The sequence below is a fragment of the Castor canadensis genome, chromosome 12 (assembly GCF_047511655.1).
Source record: "Castor canadensis chromosome 12, mCasCan1.hap1v2, whole genome shotgun sequence".
Taxonomy (NCBI): Eukaryota; Metazoa; Chordata; class Mammalia; order Rodentia; family Castoridae; genus Castor; species Castor canadensis.
The window spans coordinates 19,954,840-19,975,986 of NC_133397.1; the positions used below are offsets into that span (position 1 = coordinate 19,954,840).

The window sequence follows — 21,147 nt, forward strand, 5'->3', positions numbered from 1 at the left end:
TAGCTCCCTTGCTAATCCTGGAACCCAGCACCATGTCCCTCACTACTCCCCCATGTTTGTGCTGGTTCTTCCCTCTGCCCACACACCTATGTGACCTATTCCTCATTTCCTTCCAGTGTGTACCCAAATACCATCTCCCATGAGGCTGTCCCTGCCTACCCTATTCAAACTGCCCTGTAGCCCCTAATACACATCCCCTATCCTACTCTACTCCATCCCTACTGGAAGCACTTACTGTCTTCTAATATTCCATGTAATTTTCACTTATTCCTAAGTTTGTTGTTTCTTGTCTGTTTGCATCCACTTGACTATGAGCTCCACGAGGGTAGAAATAGTTTTTGTTTTGCTTACTCATGCATTTCCAGCACTTAGGATGTAGCCTGACATAGAGCAGGCACTAAATAAATATGTATTGAATGAATGAATGAACAAGGTTCTCAAGAACCTAAAAATGCTCTTCTAGAATTCTCTCTTCACCAACACCTATCTGCCAAGGCTCTTTCCCAGAAATCCATTGATTTTCTAATGACCAGCATTGCCAATACCTTGTGGCCAAAGTGATCTATGTCTCTATGTGCGTCACATGGGCTTGGTAGAGGAAATGTACTCCTGATTTTGGCTCTATGTCAAAATTAAATGGTGACCTTGGCTTACTTTGCCTCCCCACAGAGACTACTTCTTAATCGTAAAGGGAACACTGTCCTTGGGAAAAGTAATATTTTTGCCACCTTCAGCTGTCAAATGGCTATTTTGTATGGCTCACGGCTCACAGGTGTCCCTGTCAGTGGCAGCTGAAAAAGCTTAGGTAGAGAGGATCTGAGAAAGACCCATCACGTCATCAGAGAGGAGGTGGCCATGAGGTAGAATTAGTTTACAATAACTTATTTACCTGTCCAAATCCTTCATATCACAGTAAAGCTTTCCCTTGCTACCTAGGACTCTGGAGTGCTAAAAGGAAAAAAGAAAATCAATTGATAATGATATATTCCATTTAAAAAAATATATTGATTCTCAGGGAGTGACAGTCGCACGCTTTTGCAGGGGAAGATGCCGTTTCCCATTGTGGTGATGGCTTTCTCATACATTACTTGTGAAAGAGCAAACGACAAATGGCCCTGCTTCCCATAATAGATAGCCTCTCTCTACTAGGTAGTAAATCTATATTTAAAAAAAAAAAAGAAAAAAACCAAACTTCTCTCCATTCTCTGCCTCCTCAAGGTCTCTGTGTCCATTGTCTAAAAGAAGTAATGATTTGTTTTTGTAATTCTAGGGTTTGTGTCCTTTTCAGCTTTAGATTAAAAACTTGAATTCCTTATTTTTCCCCATCACTGGAGTAGAAGGATGGTGGAAGACCATGCCTTTGTTCTCTCTATATTATTCAGCATTAAGGGTTCAATGGTGGGAATTAGGACTGGCTTACTGGAAGTGAGGATAATAAGGGGGGATACCTATCCTGTGTTGCTTGGGTTATTCTGCTGCCCACAGCTCCCCATTATCTGAGTGTGCTGCTGCAGAGTTTGGGCGCCCCCTGTGTGAAATACCCCACAGGAGAAAACACCCAAGGCAGAGAGAGACTAGCATCTACTTAGATGGGGGTTATCTAAGATACTGGAATTCTAAGTAGATCTCTTCACAAAGAATGATCACTTTTCCCTACTCCCAAGCCCACTTTTCCCCTCTCTTTCACAGACTGTCTGGCTTCCCCGAGATGCTCACGCTTTGCTAAGGGTTGGTGGCCATCGAAGTTTTTGCATCCTGGGGACAAATCCTGAGCTTGCCAGAGACGGACGGCGAAAGGTAGGTCTGTGTTCAATTCACCTGGAATAAGGAAGGTGTCCAACTTGGGCAAAGTTGACCGTCTTCTCTCAACACTGAGTGCCTGGAGAAGGGGAGAATCAGAACTGGTTCCTCACTCTTTGGTTTAGTGAGGTTTTTAACTGCAGGAATGTGATCCATTGCTGCCCCGTAAGTTCACTGAGCCATCTTGGCCTTAGTTACTGTGACTCTTCACTCCTCACTCCCGTGGATCTTGGGTTTCCCCAGAAAGGGGATGGCCAGCAGCTAGGCAACCTTGAAGCTCCTCAAAACTGTCATTCTTGTAATTTAACAAATCCAAGTATTATAATGTAACTTTTTAATTAAGATATGTCATTAAGTATCATGAAAATATTATTTGTTCATTGTAAAGAGATTTTTTAAAAGATAATACCTAAGGGCTGGGAGTATAGTTAAGTGGTAGAATGAAGGCTTAGAATGCATGAGGCCCTGGGTTCAATCCTCAGCACCAAAAACAAAAAAATAGATAGTACCTAAAATCACATAAATGACTTACAATCACATTCTGCAGAAATAACCACTTAGCCCCTTTCCAGGCTTTTTTCTTAGGTACACATGTAACATAAAGTGTGTGCCCACCCCTGCGCACACACACATGTACACAGGGATCATACTGTATATACTTCTTGGAGAAATGTCCTTTTGACTCAACGGTATGTTGGAGCACCTTTTTATGTCAGTGATAGAAACTATTGTAATTTGTGAAGGCTTCATATCATACTGGTACAATAACATACATGACTTACCTGATGCCCTAACGATGGACATTAGCATAGTTTGAATATTTTACAATAACAAACACCACCACAAGAAACATTTTTTGCCCGCGTACTTTGCATAGTTACTTGATTATTTCCTTATGTTAAATTTATTAGAGACCTTTTGATTTTCAAATCAAGATCAGGCAGCCAAGAAGGAACAGGGGGATGTGGTCTACCTGGTAAGAGCATGAGTTTTATGAAAGGAAGCAGCAGCATTGCTCTTAACACCCCTCAGGAGGCCAAGCTTGTGCTGCAGAAGCAGTGAAGCCCACAGCTTCAGTTACCAGCACTCATACATTTACTGCTGCTAAGGGTTTAGGGGCTGGAGCTGGAGTGAAGCAGGTTTGGGAGGGGTGAAGGAGAAGTGGCATAGGGATTCGGGAAAGCTAAGACTCAGCTGGCCCAGCCCTGCATATTTTTGTGCGCTTGAGCTTTTAGAAGTCCATAAGCAGCCAGGCATGGAGGCATACACCTGTAATCCCAGTACTCAGGAGGCTGAGGCAGAAGGATTGTGAGTTTGAGGCCAGCCTGGGCTACCAAAACAAGACCATGTCTCAAAAAACAGTCCATGTGAAGTGCATCTGCAGAAACGCACATTGCCTACTGCTATATGAGCACAGCTCCCAGTGGCCCAGGACCACGGTAGGCTCGCAGGGCCCTGACCAAGAGCCTTGTGGCATCTGCTTGGGGCTAGCTGGTGCTCTAAACCCCAGCTTCCTTCTGCAGCAGGGGCACACATGAGGCCAACAGCAAATTCTCTGCTGGTCAGAGAGCCTTTTTAACTCAGAGACTGGAGTTGAGGATGGTCCACCCCTCCAAGAACCTGTGCACAGAGAGAAGAAAATGTGATCTGGGATTCTAGCTTGCACATAGTGAGGTTGTCTGCAGGAAGTGGGTGGAGGTTCCAAGCTGCACCTGGATCAGCTGCCTAAATAGAAGGACCCCCACTGCCCACCTATGCCTCTAACCTGCAGCCACCCAGCAGCCCAGTGGAGACAGCCAGAGGAGGACAGAGGGGTTCCTGCCCTAGAAAACTGATGGACTACTGGTGCCTAATGGCACCACTGATTGGGAGGGCAGCTGTCTTGTCCATTATCACAGGCCCTGGGGAATGGTTTGCTTCTGTGACTGTCAGGTCAAAGAAGGGGAGTTGGAAACAAGACAGTGAACCAGGCATTGTGACCAATGCCTTCCCAATTCTCAGAGGGACAGAGGTGAAGTGAGTGACTGAGATTCCAAGGTGCTCTTTGCAGAAGGCGGCTTTCCTTGGGTATGCAGGCGCCAAAGAGTGGCAGGAGGGGGTTGGGGAGACCGCAGAGCAATGGGTTTTGGTTCCTTAAATAATATCCTTGGCCTTCTCTTTCCTGCCACTGACTAAAGCTGACATGTGGCTGTCATTCATTCCAACTTGGATGGATGGATGGTCAAGCATGGATTTAGGATGGTTGTGGAGTGGGGAAGGCGGGGAGAGGGGGTGGGGGTGGGGTGAAGTTTCCCCAAAGGTGCTGTCACCAGACATTCCTGATAAAGTGTACTGCTTGTGAGTTTCAGTCTCTGCATGCCCCACACTGGTGTCATCATTGTCGACTCATACCATCTTCCCTCCCATTAGCCAGTTTCTGAAGGCAAAAGCATGTCCAATGCATCTCTGACTTCTGACCCTCCACACTCCCACCAGTGCATGATGGGCCTTCAGTCAACTGTCCCTGCACGCAGCCAGGACTGTCCCTGAGACCACCTTGGCACATGGCCTAGTACAGGATGTGCTCTTCCCTTCCAATCTGGACCTCAACTGATTTCTGAGACAATGAGCAGGTGGGCAGCCCACTGTGGCCCCTGGTGACCAGTGGAAGCAGCTACCAGTTCACTGTGGAAACTGGGTCATCTCATTGGGCCTTTCAAGCCCTGCTACAAAACAGGCCAGCAAAGTATGGAGGGTTGCTGTCTACTTTCAGAAGTTTATTGAAAAGCACCCAAGTATCAAGAAAGGTCACAGAACCAACAGGGGTTGGGAGCGAACTGAGGACTCATTTGTGCAGAACCAAAGGCTGAGCCAAGAATGGAATGAACAGACCCCTCCAGCAGTGAGTGATGGAAGGCAAGTACCAGTACTCCTTGGTACTGAGACACAAATTGCAAAACAGTAACAAAACTTTATTGGAAGAAAAGGAAAGAAATAGTGAAATAGTAAGGACAAAGAAAAGAAAAGCATGCTGGAAAAGCAGCAGGCCCCTACCTGATGGCAAGGAGCATTGATTAACAAAACTTTATTGAAAGAAAAGAAAAAAGAAGCACCACAAGGAAAGCAGTAGGCTCTTGCTAGGTGGCACAGAAATATTGATTTGTTTAAGCCCAATTTATAAGTTGTAAGGCAGGAAAAATCTGAGCAGTCCTTAGAGAGGGGCTAGGGTGGCTGGCAAGTATGCTTAACACAGACTTATCAGATAACAAGGGGTGTTCTGTGCGTGAGCTTATGCTATTTTTTAGCCTTTAATTGCATGTATGAGATGCAACAATATTCATGAGGTCCTAAGTAAGAGGACTTAGCATGGTTGGTCAAATTGGGAACAGGGTTTTTTTTTGTTTGTTTGTTTGTTTGTTTGTTTGTTTGTTTTATAAGTAACGCAAACCCAAAGGCACATTTTCTAGACACTATATTGTAATGATATTTATGACCACCAGGGTATTTACAATTTAGAAGGGTTTTCTTGCTTTAGAGATGGTTCAGGACCTAGCGCTGGGGTGTCTGTTAACTTTGTTTGTTTAAGAGAAGAGAGCCCCTGGTAAGTTATTTTCCTTACCTGATAACCTGCCTCAATAAAATCAAATGATCCTATTCTGGCCAGACATCATAGAACATCAGACAGCATCCTCAAAGGCAGTGTGGTAGAGGGGACCCTGAAATCAGAGACAGGCCACCACGTTTTGATCCCAAATCTACCAGTAACTATGCAAGCCCCTTAAAGCCATCAGAGCCTCTGTCTCCTCATCTGGCCTTCTCACCTCTCAGGAGAAGAGTGAGAGATTGAGAGAGGGGGTCAAGAGGGAGAAACCTACAGTAGCCCCTGGGTCAGTAATGCTGGGCCTCTGTGCCTGCGAATATCACCTGGGGAGCTTTACAAATACAGAGGCCAAGGTCTTCTCTCTATGTATTCCAACAAAATTCTCACCAGGATGAGTTGTCCAACACAGCTCAAAGTGTTACCAAATTCCTGGTTTCTCCACCTTGAGGAACGGAGCTGGAAGTTATGCAGATTTTACAAAACAATCATCCTTGATGATATGTAATTCATCTCTTCTGTCTAAAACCTGTCCTAGACCAAACCATCCACAAGCTGGTGGCTTGACTGTGCCAGTCCTGTTCATCTGACCCCACCCCAAACATGTTCACCTGAGCTCTGTGCACTCTTAGTGTGTCTGCCAACCTATAGGTCACAGCACAGAGCCCATCCTGAGAATTTTGTGACAGTTCACACTTATTCTGTCATTTGTGCCTCCTGCACCTGCACCCTTACAGAAGTCATGTTCTTCTCCAAAGCTTCTGACCCACCGTCTCATAAATCCAAGAATCTCATCCTTGTAGCAGATCAGCTTCTTGTCTAAATGCGAGCCATCAACCTGCAGAGCTGCATATGACAATCACTTAGGGAAACTAAAGAAATCCTCCTACCCTAGGCTGCATACCAGCTCCGTTAGATCAAAATCTCTGCGAGGGGGCCCAGGCATTCCTACTTTATTCCTACTTTTGTAAAACTCCCCAGGCAATTCCCATGGGTAGCCAAGGTCAGGAGCACTGCCAAGCCTGAAGGCAGATTTGTGGCCTTCAGCCCAGGTGTGGGACTTTCTAGATGTGGTTTCATGTAGGCAACACTCCCTGCTCCATTTCCTCCCCTACACTTGTTCTCACTCCTGCTTTGATTTATGAGGTCTTAATGTATTTTTAAGTCCCCTGCAGTCCTATAACTAAGCATTGAAAACAGAGTAAGAGAGCTTCATGCTCTTGTTTGGTAGGACTCGGATTCTACCTGGGTTCAGGTCCTGCCCAGTCAGGCCTCCCCCTTCCTCAGGCCCAGAAGTGATCAGAGGCTTCCTCTATGGGAACCCCACAGTGGAGAATTGCAGGCAGTTCTGTGAAGATCCCTCTAAGACCCCACAAAAGAGGATGGTGAATTCACAGCATCTGTGTGCTGAGGCAGGCCTGGGTGATGGGGGAATCAGGGATTCCAGGGAAGATCACCAGAGCATCATTCGGCCCAGGACAGCAGTGATGCTTTTCTATATTCTCCTTGTCTGCTCATTCATCCCCATGCCAACAGCCACAGGCAGAGAGAGTGGTCAGAAGGCAGGAGCTGCCCAGGGTGGAAACAAGGACCAGACGCACATGGCAGCTGCACTTAGCTGTTACAGGTGGGTTGGAGGTGCCTTCAGTGTTTCATTCAACTGCAAAACCTTGTTCGGCACCTGGGGTAGAAATAGGTTCTCTGCAAACCTCAGAGTTTATTTTTGTAGCAAAGTTTGACTTTGCAAGTAGCCTGTCTCCTTCCCTACCATGTACCTGCCCCAGTGGTTAGGGATGCTAGGAACAATTGTGAGTTCGTTCCCTATATAAAGACAACTGAGTGGGGGAGGCCTGAGGGCTGACTTCCAGGTGGGGATCTGTGGGCTTTGCCTGGGAGGGGCGCCTCTTTCCAATTTGCACAAGGATGGTGAGGCTAACGGTAGCCTCACCAGCATCCTGCTTAGGGAAAGACCATGTATACATTTTTTGAGTGACCATGCTATTAAATTTGTGGACTTCTGTTCCTTGTAGATAATCTCCTTTATTCATACTCCACAACTGCTCGAAAATACTTTTATCTATTTTGTGTATGTGCGTGTGTACATGGTACTAGAGCCTCACACTTGCTAAGTCTGCACTCTACCACTTGAGCCACTCTGCCAGCCTTTCAAAGATACTTTTAAGCTTTTGTCTTTTCATCCTAAATTTCTCTCTCCTCCCTTCCCTTCCCTCCCCCCAGCCACAGACAGTGCCAGGAGCAATCAGAGGTACAGAATGAACACCCAGTCACATTCCTACAAGTGCTTGTCAGCAGCCACAATATGGATTATTACGGGCCTGAGATCCATACAGCTTAGACAAAAACCCTGTCCCCAAGCAGATCCCAGTCCATTAGAGAGGCGAACACTAAACATGTTCTTATAACACATGATCAATTCAACGAGAGAAATTTATACAAAGGGTTGTGGGAGAATAACTCATTTGCTCAAAAATATTTCTTGAGCAACCACTATATTTCCAGGCATTGTTCTTGGCACTAGGACTATTACAGTGACCATATGAGAGAAGAATCCCTGACCCAGAGTTTATATTTGAGGAATAGGGAAGAATTCCCATTACCGGCTGGAAATCACTCCTCTTGCCACTGTCTTCTAGGCCACTCGGAGGCTCATCACTTACAGCTGCTAGTGCATATTTTTCTCCCACTTGTAAGGGAGCTTGATGCTGAGAGGACTGGGGAGATTTAAGCCTCATTCACAGATCTGGAGCTCGCCCACGGATGTAAGACAGACACAGCCTAGCAACCCTCGTGGGCCCTTCCTTTGATTTGTAGCAACTCATTTAGATAAAAGCATCTGGTTTGCAAGGTAGCAACAAAAAAAATTCATTAAAAGACTTATTTCTGCTTTTACAAAGTAACCTAGTAACAGCGCAGAAGTAACAATTAACCTGCCTCCCACCTCCCCTCTCCAGGTACCCAGGCAGGTGCTGAATGTAGGAAATGAAAGAACACAGACTTTGTTCATTCTTCGAAGGTCCCTTCTGGAGTCAGTGCTCAGGGATGTGGGAGGCAGCCAGGCTAGCCAGCCAGCCAAAGAACCCCACCCTCCCATTAGCACGTAGAAGAGGTGTCCTGCTTCTCCATCCCAGAATAAGCAGTGCGATTATTTATTTAGCAGCAGTCCAAGGCTTTCTAACACGCATTTGGAGTGCTCTGCCATCTTGCACAAGCACACACTGAGCTGTAGCTGCTGAAGGGCATGAATCAGATGTGGGAAGTCTTCCTCCTGCCAGCTAGTTTCTGCCGGTCCTACTTCCTTCCAGACAGACTCCTGGGCTAACTTACCCCTTTGTCCAGCTAAGCCCAAAGCTCCCGGAAAAGCCTCTCTCATCTCTCCTGGCAGAATGCTTCCTTGGAAACCCTTCCTATGGTGATTCCCTGATGTTGTTACTCTCTCAGCACCCACACTGTGCTGGCTTCCTCCCAGTCAGTGCAGTCCTTTCACTGTCCCATATACATCAGGCTCATCCTGCAGCTGCTGGCCCGTGGTAGGTGTAGGAGGACAGCCCTGCAGAGCTGAGCACAGAGCTCACACACAAGGAACTGCAAATAGCAAAGTCAGCACCACGGTCTACTCTGCTCCTACCACAGAACCTTCAAGGGCAGCAGCTGGGACTCGGTCTCTGGGTCCCTCCCCAAGGCCTGGCACAAAGAAAGCTTACACATGTTTCTGAGATGGATGAATGATCAGAAGTGGCTCATTTAACCTGCCCAGTGTGTGTGTTCCCAGAGGCCAGCCACATTGAGAGCAGCTCACAGCCACCCACCTAGAGCATGTACCCCAACCAGAGCTCTGGATATTCAAACATAGTCCCTGGTTCAGGAAGAAGACAGGCCTTTCCAAACCTTGCTAGAATCCAGGGCCTCAGCATGCTCAATTCCACATTCAAGCCGTGTTTAGGAAGGGGCATTCCACATTCACACAGTTATTAACTTCTTTCATTCTGGAAACATTTGTAGGGAGCCCCAGATTGTGGAGGTCAGGAGAACAATTGCTATAACCAGACTGCCTGGGTCCTAATCCATCACAGCACTGCCCCTCCCCAGCTGAGCAGCTCCAGCACAGTATTTAACCTGCTGGAGTTCAGTTTCTTCACCTGCACAGTAAGGGTTTTAATAACGCTGAGCTCGTAAGGTGGTTTAAGAGTTGAACAAGTAAACATGGTAAGCAGAGAGTGATGTATGAAGTGTGGCACCAGAGGCATCTGCTCAGGCAAAGACTCCAGCAAAGCCATGAGCTTAATCACAGTTCTTTTCGGAACCAAAGGACCTTCACAGTAGGTGGTTGTACGTGTGCCCACTTCCTGCCCTCTCCCTGCCTACTTTGCCTGCTGAATGCCTTCTGTCAGTAGGGCATGTCTCCTCTCAGGAAGGTGGCCCTCTTCTACCCATGAGGATCCCCAACAGGACCCCTATGGAAGCATGTCCCTGCCCTTTATTGGATCTTATTGTCTTTATCTGTATCATGAAGAGGCTGGATTCATGATTGATCCCCAAAGGCCTGTCAGGTTCTGTCCCTAGGAGTGACACTGCAGATGTGACCCCATGGGAGCTTCTGGAACTCCACCACAGTTATCACTGTGGCTTCAGAAGTTATGTCAGTTTGTCCTTGGGGCATCTCTCATTAACAATTATGAAGTCATTATCTGGTAAGTAATTCATAACCCAAGAGATGGGATAAGCTGCCAATAAACAATAATCCATTTAGAATGAGGCTTGGCGGGACAAGGATGGCCACCAGCTGTGAGGATACAGCTCCTTCCTAGAGGGCAGCTCCCTCTTCACCTCTAGTGTGGCTTCATCTGTCTGTAAGAGACCTGGCCAGAGCAGGCCTCTGACCTCAAGCAGGAGGAATCTTGGTGATGACGAGGGGCTAAGTGCCAAGATCTGTGCTGAACAATGTGCATGCACTGCCTTCTGGATGCTCCCTGCAGTCTGTGGGATGTGAGTACTGTTGTCCCCTTTACAGAGGAGTAAACAGAGATTCCATTTCATCAGAAAGCCTTGAGTCTGGAATTCAAATCAGGATAGCATGAAAGCTGTCACTCTTGACCAGGGTGTCCCACTCCCTCCTTGACCCTTGGTTGCTTGTTCAACCCTTGCCTCTGTGTGACCTGTGCCTCCCCAGCAAGACTGGGGACACAAGAGGCCTGTGTCCTACTCTGGCCTCCCTCACTGGGGACAAGCCCCAGGAAGTACCTCCACAGGCTCACCTGGGTGGCTGACTATTTAGCTGCTTGTTAGTGATGCTTGGAGGCCAAAACAAGGGCACTGACTGAGGTCAGAAGGGGGTGTCTTCAGGACAGGAAAGTTGAATTTTAATCTCCCAATAGGCCTGATGGTTTCTTCCCAGCCTTTGACCATGATCTCTTATCCAGGGGGTGCCTGGCTCAGATGCCATGACCCCCAACTGTGGGTTGTTTTTTATTAGCTCCATTGAAACTGCCTACTCTCCTGCCAGTGCCATCATCCAACCAGCTCACCCTCTGTCTGCAGGACCACTTCAAAGAGCTTCCTGAGGCTCCCAGGCTGGTTGGGGGAGCCTTAACCCCCGCCTGCTAAGAGGTCCCTTTCTTCCTTCTCCTGGGTGAGAGCACAGCAGTCATGGCCTTTTCCAAGGTCTGGACTCGTAAAATATCCCTGTCCTGAGCTGGAGCTTCAAGGAACAGGGTAGAATTGCTGGATGTATAATTGTCACACATCTGGAATGTGGCACAAACCTCTGTGGCTGGGCAGTGTGTTATACACAACCACAGTGGTTTCCCAGGCATGCTCATTTCTTAATAACTGTGGTAAGCAGCCTGAGGCAAAAATCTCTTCTGGCCTTCTCCTTCTGAGGCCAGCAGCTTGGTCAGAGCTAGCTGACCCGAGGGCAGGCGAATGGGTCACTTGCTGCTTTCTAAAATTGCATGAAGCAACGGAAACCCTCCCATCTCCTTTAAACAGAGTTGCCTCAAGGGAGGCACTGACCCTGATTTATTTGTCATACTGCACGATGACACACTCTGGCCCTGTCCTGAGCACCTTGCTTCCCAGATTGGGAAAAGTCCCACCCTAGGCATCTCTGTCTCCCAACAACTAGCTCCACCTGCTGGTGGGCAACAGGGCTGAGTGGGGCAGATCAGGAGGGCAGAGAAAGTTGGCCTGACCAACCACCGTCCTGAGTGAGTGACATTCTGGCAGCCTTCTCTAGCCATCACAAGCCTCCCCCAGCCCTGCCTCAGCACATAGATGTTGTGAATCCACCAAGCCTCCTCAGATATGGGGCCCTAGGCAGGGAGGGAGGCAGTCTTCAAAGAACTGGCTGCAATTCCCCAGTGTGAGGTTCCCAAAAAGGAGGCCTCTGACTACTCCTGGGTCTGGGGAAGGGTGGGGGACCTAACTGTGTGGAACCTAGGCCAGGGAAGAGTATGAAGCTTTCTATTCTGTTTGTTTTCACCTCATCTAGTTCTAGAAAAGATTTTAAAGGATTCATTGAGACCTTGTAAATCAATGTGGGAGGGAAAACAACAGTGTAGGAAAGGAAATGGAGCAGGGAGTGTTGCCTACATGAAACCACATCAAGAAAGACCCATGCCTGGGCTATAGGCAAGCCTCAAATCTGCCTCCAGGTTTGGGAGTGCTTCTGACCTTAGCAACCATTGGAATCACCTGAGATTCTGCTGACTATGTGAAACCATGTACCCCTTGCTTGCCCCAAAGAAGAGGGAACATACATCCCAAACTGTATTCAGGATCTTACTTTGGCCTGCCTTCTCTCCCTTTCTCCCTCCCTCCCTTCCTTCCTTCCTTCCTTTCTTCCTCTCCTTCCTCTGCATCTGTCTTGGCCAGTCCCAAGGAGGTTGGGGAGTTCTCACACCAATCCATTAGGCTGTAGACAGATGCACAGAGAAGGAAACTTATTTGGGCAGGGGCAGGGATAGTTTTCAGCCCATCATAGGAGTGAGAGAAACTGGCTTTTGTCATAAGCAGAGATCAAGGCATTTCCTTGGGATAGAACAGACAGAAAGCATGACCTTCTGACAGCCCCAAAGGAGGAGACTTGATGACGAACGTGTTCATATGCAGTGCATCTTCCGTTCCCAATGAGGGTGCTATAGACTGCTAAGTAACGTTCTTGGAGAAGACATGGCAGTCTCAGAGCTGAGGTGAACCTGCTGGGCCAGCTTGTCTTCCTCCTCCTTCTCTAATAAGCCCTGGGGATGGATTGTCCCTGACACTAAAGCCACTTCCCAAAGATCTCTAGGGAAAGAAATTCCATCAGCTCCCAAAGTCCCCACTCCGTGGCTCCTGCAGACTTTTCTTCTATCTGACCTAAATCTCCCGTGCTGCAATTTAAGCCCATTTTCCCTTGTGTTGTTTTGAGTGGAAATGGAGAACAGCTAGTCTCCAGTTGCCTCTGAAGGCATGGTGAGTCAGAAGTCCTAATGTGCCTTCTGCCACACTGAAGCATTCTTAGGATCTTGTCCTGTGGAATCTGTCCCCAAGAGAACAGCTTTCACATTAATCCATGAGACAAGGCTCCATTCCAAGGGGGCCATGTTGGTGGTGGGGTCCTCACCTATGAGCACATCAGTGAGGTGGCCCCTGAGCAAGAGACATGGCCCCTGCAGGGGCAGAAGGGTGGGCATGTGATGAAGCAGCACAGTTGGAAAGGGCAAGCCTGGGGTCTGGCCGGGGAGTAGGCACTTCTTAAGGAAGGGTATCCTAAGGAGAGGATTTCAAGTTCTAAAGGCGGAAGGGAGTCACAGAGGAAAAGAGGAGTACCTTTCAGATGACATCAAGAGAATTCTTGCCTACTGCAGGTCTCAGGTTTGGAATTGAAAAAAACCATCCTCTTAGTTGTATACCCGTCTACTAGTGTTTAAGTGGTTTTTCCAGCCGGCCTCAGCTGATGGGAAGTTGGAAGTTCTGTATCCCATTGTGCATGTACTCTTCTAGTGAGGTCTGTGGGGAAGAGGACTGCTTTGGACCAGGGTACCCATGCAGGTGCGTATTTTCTTTAGAGTTTTCTGGTGGCCTCTTGATCTGGACCACTTTTTTTTTTTTTTTTCTGTCTTGTGCCTTTTTACTTCTGGGAAAAAGTAAATTTGTTTTAGCTAAAGATTGGCTATTTTGTAGACCACTGAAGCCAGTTCCTGGAAGAGTCAACTTGATGCTTCTTTCTTTTCTTTTCTTTTCTTTTCTTTTCTTTTCTTTTCTTTTAATTCTGATTGGGAAGCAGTAGATCACGGCAGCTAAGTTACTGAGTTTAAAAAGCAATGATGCTGAGTAATCCTGACAGCACTTGGACAGCACATAATGAATGCAAGAGAAGAATTTTTATTTTTCCTAGGCCAGTGGAATTAAAACCTTCCTCCTCTACAGGAGAAATGGAGAGAAACAGAATCCCTTTTTCCTAAGCAGTTCTCTAACTGCAATACTGAGATGTGAGCAAGGTCATTGGATTTTTTTTTCCATTGTTTGGTCAAAAGCCCCCTCCAAACTATTGGCTCCAGTACAATGGGGAAAATAAAACCTGCATTGATTAGATTTAAATAATGGAATTGCCATTAATATCCTCCATAAAAGATGATTGATTCTGACTTGGATTTATGGGAAGTTGGGGCTTGTGAAAGTAAACAGAGTGGAAGTCGTTCAATATTAGCGTTGGTTTATGCACCACCACCTCCCCCTCAGGGCTGGTTAAAAGGATGGGCTCCCAGCCTAAACTCCCCATGCCAGCAGCTGGGTCGCAGAGATCTCTGCTGGGTTAGGAGGGCTGCCTGGGTGAGTCCAGGAGACCAGGCTGAACCCTCCCCATCCCTCCGTCATATCCTAGCAGCCCAGCCCCTGAGAACAGCAGTTTCCACCCCTGCTGTGTGGAGCTCTTTGCTCCTAATAGGACAGAGGACCCCTGATGGTCCAGAGAATTTCTCCCTCTGCTTACAACCCTTAAGAACCCCCATCTCCCATGGGTACCCCAATCCCCAAGTCAGGGGAGTATGTAGGTGACAGCAGCCCCTGAGCTGTGCTCCACCTAAGAGTTCAGGTGAACTGCCTTCTGTACAGGGACCTTCAGTGCTGCCCAAGGGTCAGGAGCAGTTTCTCCAGCCCCCTTTCCTCCTGCTTGTGAAAGCAGGAGGGAAGGCCAAGGCCCTCCGGGATAGGGGTGACATAGCCCTGAGTGACCTGAGGTGACTGAGAGGCTGGAAGATCTCATGCTGAGAGTTCCCACTGGTGCAAAGCTCCCCACCAGCCCAGCCATCATCTGCTCCTAATCCTCTTACCAGCAGGTGTATTGCCTCTTTCATCCAGGCAGAGTGGTTTGAATCCCTTATCATCTTCTTCCAGCCCTCCAGGTGCTATTGATCTCCTGTCCCTCACCTATACACTGGTGACTCCCAGGTCTGTCCTCAGGGTTCTGTCCAACATATCCACCTGCCAGTCCACTAGGATGCCCCTCAGATCCCATAGATCTCTCTGTCTTGAAGCCCACTCCTCATACTGTGCCCCTACTTCTGGGAATGGCAGCACAACTGAGCCAGTCCCAAGTCACCAGAAAGTGCTACAGTCTTCCCTCTGTCCCTCCACCCCACACCCTAGGCTCTTGACTGTCTCCTAACCTTCCCTCACCCATCCTTCCACTCTATTCTGCTGCTCTTGACCTTCAGCAAGCCCTCACCAATTCTAACCCGAATGACCATGGAGTTCATTCTGCCTCCACCTTTCCCTCTTCCAGTTCATCCAGTTCATCCCAATCACATTGCCAAACTCCTCAGTCTCTGTAGGCTGCAGTGCAGACACCTGCCTGCCTCAGGCTGAAAGCACACCACAAGATCACATTCAGAGCTGGGCATGGTGGCTCACACTATAATATTAGCTATCGGGAAGGCAGATATTGAAAGGATCATGGTTTGAGGCCAACCCCAGCAAAAAGTTCTCAACCAATAAAAAGCTGTGTGTGGTGGTACACGCCTGTCATTCCAGCTTTATGGGAAGTGTAAATAGGAGGATGGTGTCCAGGCTAGTCTGGGATAAATATGAGACCCTCTCAAAAATAACTAAAAGTAAAAAGGGTGAGAGGCATGGCTCAAGTTGTAGAGCACCTGCCTAGAAAGTGCATGGCCCTGAGTTCAAACTCCAGTACCTCTAAACAAGAAAAAAATATCAAGATCTCACTCTGGTACTTCCCACCACTTTGCTTCTCCCATGCTGTTCATTCCACCTGGAATAATGTTCTTCTCACTCTTTCTCTGGACTTGCCCACTTGACCTCCTCCCAAGGCAGAAACAACCATTCCATTCACACACACTTTGCTCCCTCCCTCACCCTGCTTTCCACACCTCTGGTGCAGGAGAAGAAATGAACCTTGGAGAGCCACCTGTGTTAGACATGACTGGGGCCTCCAACCTTGCCCACTCCACCTCCAGAAAACATGTAAACCCACCCACCACCCTATTGTTTGGTACCAGGTTATATATCCCATCCCTGCTTCTCAAATACAAATGCTGTGGCTTATTGGTCAGTGTGCCATCCTCTTTGCCTACCACAGCCACTTGCACGATGCAGGCACTCAGAAATCTAGTGGGTGTATTTCATTTAGATGCAGTCCACAGAAAAAAACACTGGATTATGAGCCCAAAAGTCAGAATTTAAGTCTGGCCTCCCTCAGATATATAACCTTGAGCAAATTGCTTTCATCTCTCCCTCCTCTGCAACAATGGAAATAGTCCAAGACGTAATGGGCAGTTGGATGAGATGATCTACAAGGTCCTTTCCTGCTCCAGCATCTCACTGCTGGATCATTCTTGCCCTGCCTCAGCCACCGAATGACGTAAAGTAGAGTGCAGTGCCAGCATGGGGCCATGTTTGCCCCAACGTGGTCTTGCAAACAGCACTGCCCTTTGCTGCCAGCCCAAGTCCCAGGAGGCCACAGGCCTGGGGCTTTTCTTTCTCTGCAACTTGCTATTTAAGAGGGATTTGTGCCATGGCTAGGCAGACCACACTTCTGCCCCAACGGCAGCTTTATCTAATGAGAATGAGATGCTTACACATATTTTCATTTTTAAAAAATCAGCTATTAATTTGTAAGAATTATTCATATTTTACTGATGATATTTTCCACGTATCTAATCAGGGAACTCATGAATAGAAATGAAACTATTTAAATACAGAGCTGGTGTACATTGTAAGATCTTGTTTTCTCAAGCTGTTTCATAATGCAGCGAATACATTTATTTCTTCTAAAAACAGGTTTTGCAGCCATCAAAAAACATTTTTGAAATCTTTGTTTAAATATGACTCTATTTCAATATGCTAAATTGGTGTGAACAGCATGTGTGCGTGTGTGTGCACATGGATGCGTTTGTCTGTATAGTCACTAGAAGCATGTCTTCTGACCTTCTCCATAGGGACAGGAAATAGTTTTTTGTTTGGAAAACACATTTGGGGTCAAAATGGATAGATGGAGAAGTGAAAGAACAAATTGAAATTGGGCTGAATAATATTCCAGATAATTATTTGTACAATGTAGACTTTTAAACGGCTCAAAATTCCAACAGCACTTACCTACATTGAAAGAGGTTTAGAATCATTAAACAAAGCCAGATATTAAATATAGTACTGCTATCTCTCGAAGCATTAGCAAGTAGTGTAAAACACATGGCATCTACTCAATGAAAAATCTGAGAATACAAATTATAATAGTTGTCTTATAAGACCGCTGGGAAGCTTGAACTAAATTGCTTAATTCCATTAATAACAAACTATTACTCTAGCTATTAAAGTAACATAAGGTAATAGAGATCATGTCGAGAGATTGTGCCGAGGCTCTTTCTTCACCCAGCACAAATTTATTCGGGGCATTGATAGATTTTAATTGACTATGGCAACTGAATAGCAACAAAGGAAACTGAATGTCTTTTGAAAAGCCCCACAATTTGTAGAAGCAAATAGCAACACCAAAATGAGGGTTTGGGGGAGCTGGGACAGGCCAGGAAGGAAGGACATTGGGAATGTCTGTCCCAGCTGTTCTACCAAGATGACACTTTCCTGTGCCCTTAAGGAGAGGCATCTTGGGAACAGGCACTCCACAGCTGAGCATCTTTTTCAGATCCATGTGTTCAAAATTAAAATGTGACCAGTCCAGGCTGCTGCCAACACATGCACTTTGTCAGGAATATCCATCAGGCACCTGTCCAAGATACGAGCCTGGAGGGACCTTCATGCTAACTGCTGAGTCCTTGCCAAAGAGCACTGAGAACTGGGTTGGCTTCCATCTGAAGGCCTTGCAGTGGTGTGAGTGACACCTTGTCATGGCCTTTCAATGGAGTGAGTGACCCCTAGTCATACCCTGGCAATGGTGTGAGTGACCTCTCATAATGACCTTGCAATGGGAGTGATGACATCTGGCAATGGATTGAGTAATCCCGGAAGGTGACTCTAGAGGTGGAGATCACTCAAGACATCCTTAGCACCATCTAGTCCAGGATGGCTTCTGGTGACCTGTCCCATACTTTGCTTCTCCATCTCCTGGTCCTCCCTCCACACTAGCTGCCATCAAGGTGTCTCTTATGCCTGTCTCACACTGGCCCAGCTCTGTCCTCTTCTGGGGGAGTGGAAGTGCCCATGTCATTCCAGGGCTCCTTCCTCCTTCCCCACAAAGCCCCAGCCCCAAGTCCCTAGGACTCTAGTGTTGCCTCAGTGCTTCTGTTGGAAGGAAACCCATGTTTTAAAAATATTTCAATTCCTCCTGACAACATATTTTATTGGTAATATATCTTTGTATGTGGGACTAGGATTTGAGCTCAGGGCTTCATGCTTCCAAAGCAGGCACTCTACCCCTTGAGCCATATCTCTGATTCATTTTGCTCTGGTTATTTTGGAGATGGGGTTCCCATTGAATTATTTGCCTGGGTTGGCCTTGAACCATGATCCTCTCGATCTCAGCCTCCTAAAGGAAGGAAACCCATTTTTAAAGGAAACTACAAGATGTGAGAAGCTGTCCCTCTGGGACAGTGGGAGTGATCACAGGAGGTCATACAGTCCCCAGTCACACCCATGTCTTGCTTGTTGCCAGGATGGGTCTGGGTTGTTGTCCCCTGCTGGCCCATGGGGCACATGATAATGTTGCTTCTGAGGAAGTACAGCCGTCTTCTGCTGTCTGTTGAATATGCCATACCTCCTAATTTGCTTGTAGGGTCTCCCAGGTATGAGAGACCTCTTTACTTTTGTGGATGTCCTGGACAGCATCTCATGTAAACCTGTATTGTGCTCATTATCTTCTCCCCAGTGTGTAGGGGGGGAGGAGGCAACAAGAAAAATGGTTAATTCTGTCTTGTCCCCTGGGACCGAGGACACTCTTTTTCTCACTCCCTACTGGTTGCAGTTTCTCCCTAGACATCACAGAGGATATCTGGAGTCCAGCCCACATCACACACCACCTCCACTGCACCCATAACCCTAGCTGGGTGATGTTGTGTCAGAACTGGGGCTCTGGTGTGATACCAAGGAACGGGCTCTGGTTCATGAGTGCCTACCTCATCGGCGCTTGGGAGAGTCTGAACCTACTGCGACTGCTGTACACGCATGTGTTTGAAAACCTCCTTGGCAGGCAGGACCTCCTAATTTTTTCCACTTCTTGTGATTAGCGTTGCAGACTAATCCTAGCACCAGACTCAACACCAGCTGTTCTTCCCCCACTGCTTGTTTTTACTTATAAACCAAATCCTGGAGCTGCTGCCGATTCTGCTGGCCCAGCTCCTCCCTCTGCCCAAGCTGTAGTCAGTCACCTATGGCATGGCCTCAGGTGAGTGAGTGATCTTCCTGCCTAGCCACCTGTGTCCTTCATGCTGCCTGGCCTGTACCTTCTGGGCCTCAGGGTGAGTAAGGGTCATACTTGATTGCAAAGAGGACTTTGACTTCTATCTGCTAAGATGGCTGCATAGCAGAACCAACTGATTCTTAGAAATTTGATTTTGTATCCCTTGATAAATATATTTAAAGTAATACATGCAGTATTAAGATATGTTTTCTAACATAAAAATGATGGGAAAACAGATGATCCCATCCCACCACTGATTGTTGAAACTACTGTTTTCCTGCTCAGTTCTTTGCAAGTCCTCTAGAATTTAGAAAGAGGTCTGCAGGGTGTATACGACCTGGGCTCCTCTTCCCCCAACCCACCTTGCCCCCATCTAGAGACCATACACCAATGCCCACACCCAGTGTACCACTTTCCCCTTCAGGAGGCAGGAAGCAAGGCCTCAAGTTACCCCAGAGGGGACCAGAGCTGCCCTAGGAGTCCAAGCCTAGACAAGACAAAGAAGCTCTCTGGCATCCCTCCTTTCCTGGCAATACTGGGGAAATGTTATTTACTGAATGCAGATCCAGACGCTTAGGCTTCTGTGCCCCTATCTGCCACCATTTGCATTTCTGTGTCTCTCATACCTGGAAGCCCCTACAAACAAATCAAGACATGCAGCAGATGGAATATTGGCCCTTGAAGCACTCCAGTGTCAAGAAGAATTGTGATTGTCAGAAATATCATATTCCTGTTGAAAGTGCATGAAATCGGCCCTGTAAATTGGGAAACATAAGTCTCAGTTATATTTGTTCTGCAACCATGTAGGAATCACGAGTTTCTCATAGGGTGGGGGGGGGAAAAGTAAGAGGCTTTTAGAATGACTTAATGTCCAATCATAGCTACCCCTGCCCAGCCCCTATTTGTCTTGGTACAAAATTTCTGACTTTGTTCAGCCATCGGGTGTTTCAGCTGGGGTGGTTTCTTTCTTGGCAGCTACAATTACTTGCACACAGGATGAAAGCAAGTCACTCTTTCCTGGCTGGCAGGCTCTCATGTTTTGCCTTTCAGGCGGTGCTGTCCATTTGCTTCACCCTTCCTCCATTGCTCCTTCTCTCACCAAGTGCAGAATTTCTCCACTGGAGACCAGGGCAGGGAGCCCTGCAGCTGAGCAGTTGCCCAGCCCTTTGGGTAGTGTGAATGGGCATATGAACCTCGTGGGTGCTCAATTTGCAGAAATAGATGTGAACTTACCTCCTTGCTCTTCCCAGAAAACCAGGCTGTCAGGATCCTCAAGGACTTAAAAGAGGAAGGAACCCAGGTGTGCCTTCCACTGGGTCCTAAAGGCGTACAGCCTTGAGCCCCATGGAGAACAAAATTCCAGCTATGGAGAGAGGAACTGGACTGAGACTGGCATGTGTTCATAATATAAGGGGCCCCCAGGGAAGCTGAGAGCACAGGGTGATCAGAGCTGTGGCCCTCATTGTCTCTTTAGTATTGAAGTTCAGGAAACCAACCATGGGGGACTATGTTACAGAGCATTTGGGGACAAAGACTGATTCAAGACTATGGAAAGAGCTGATTCAGAATTTCAGGCCAGAATCCTAGAGTTTTTTTTTTTTAATTTAAGGTGTACAGCATGCTATTTTGATATACTAGTATATAGTGAGATAGCTATGTAGACAAGCAAATTAACATATGGTATAAGATACATAGTTACCCTTTATAAGTTTGCTACTTTCTTAGCAAACTTACAGTATGCAATACTATAATCATTTTATATGCTGGCAGTGAGCAAGATCCCATGAGCTCTCAATCTTAAATATTAGGCATAAGTGTGTGTGCATGTGTGTGTGTGTGTGTGTTTGAATGTAAAAGTCATCACTAGGAAGGCACACAAAGATTTCCATGAAAATCAGAAAGTGTG

The 21,147-nt window shown here is 47.1% G+C and overlaps 1 protein-coding gene across 3 annotated transcripts in view; it reads left to right on the forward strand.

The window, feature by feature from the left end:
- The window catches only part of Klhl29 (kelch like family member 29), a 297,434-nt gene that overhangs the window by 81,158 nt on the left and 195,129 nt on the right, over positions 1–21,147 (forward strand). For 2 of the 3 annotated variants that reach the window (XM_074049261.1, XM_074049262.1), the window contains exon 2: positions 1,690–1,797. The exons of the other annotated variant lie outside the window; for it this stretch is intronic. The gene's annotated coding sequence lies outside the window, so the exon portion shown is untranslated. The remainder of the gene's footprint in view (positions 1–1,689; positions 1,798–21,147) is intronic. 3 annotated transcript variants of the gene reach the window in all.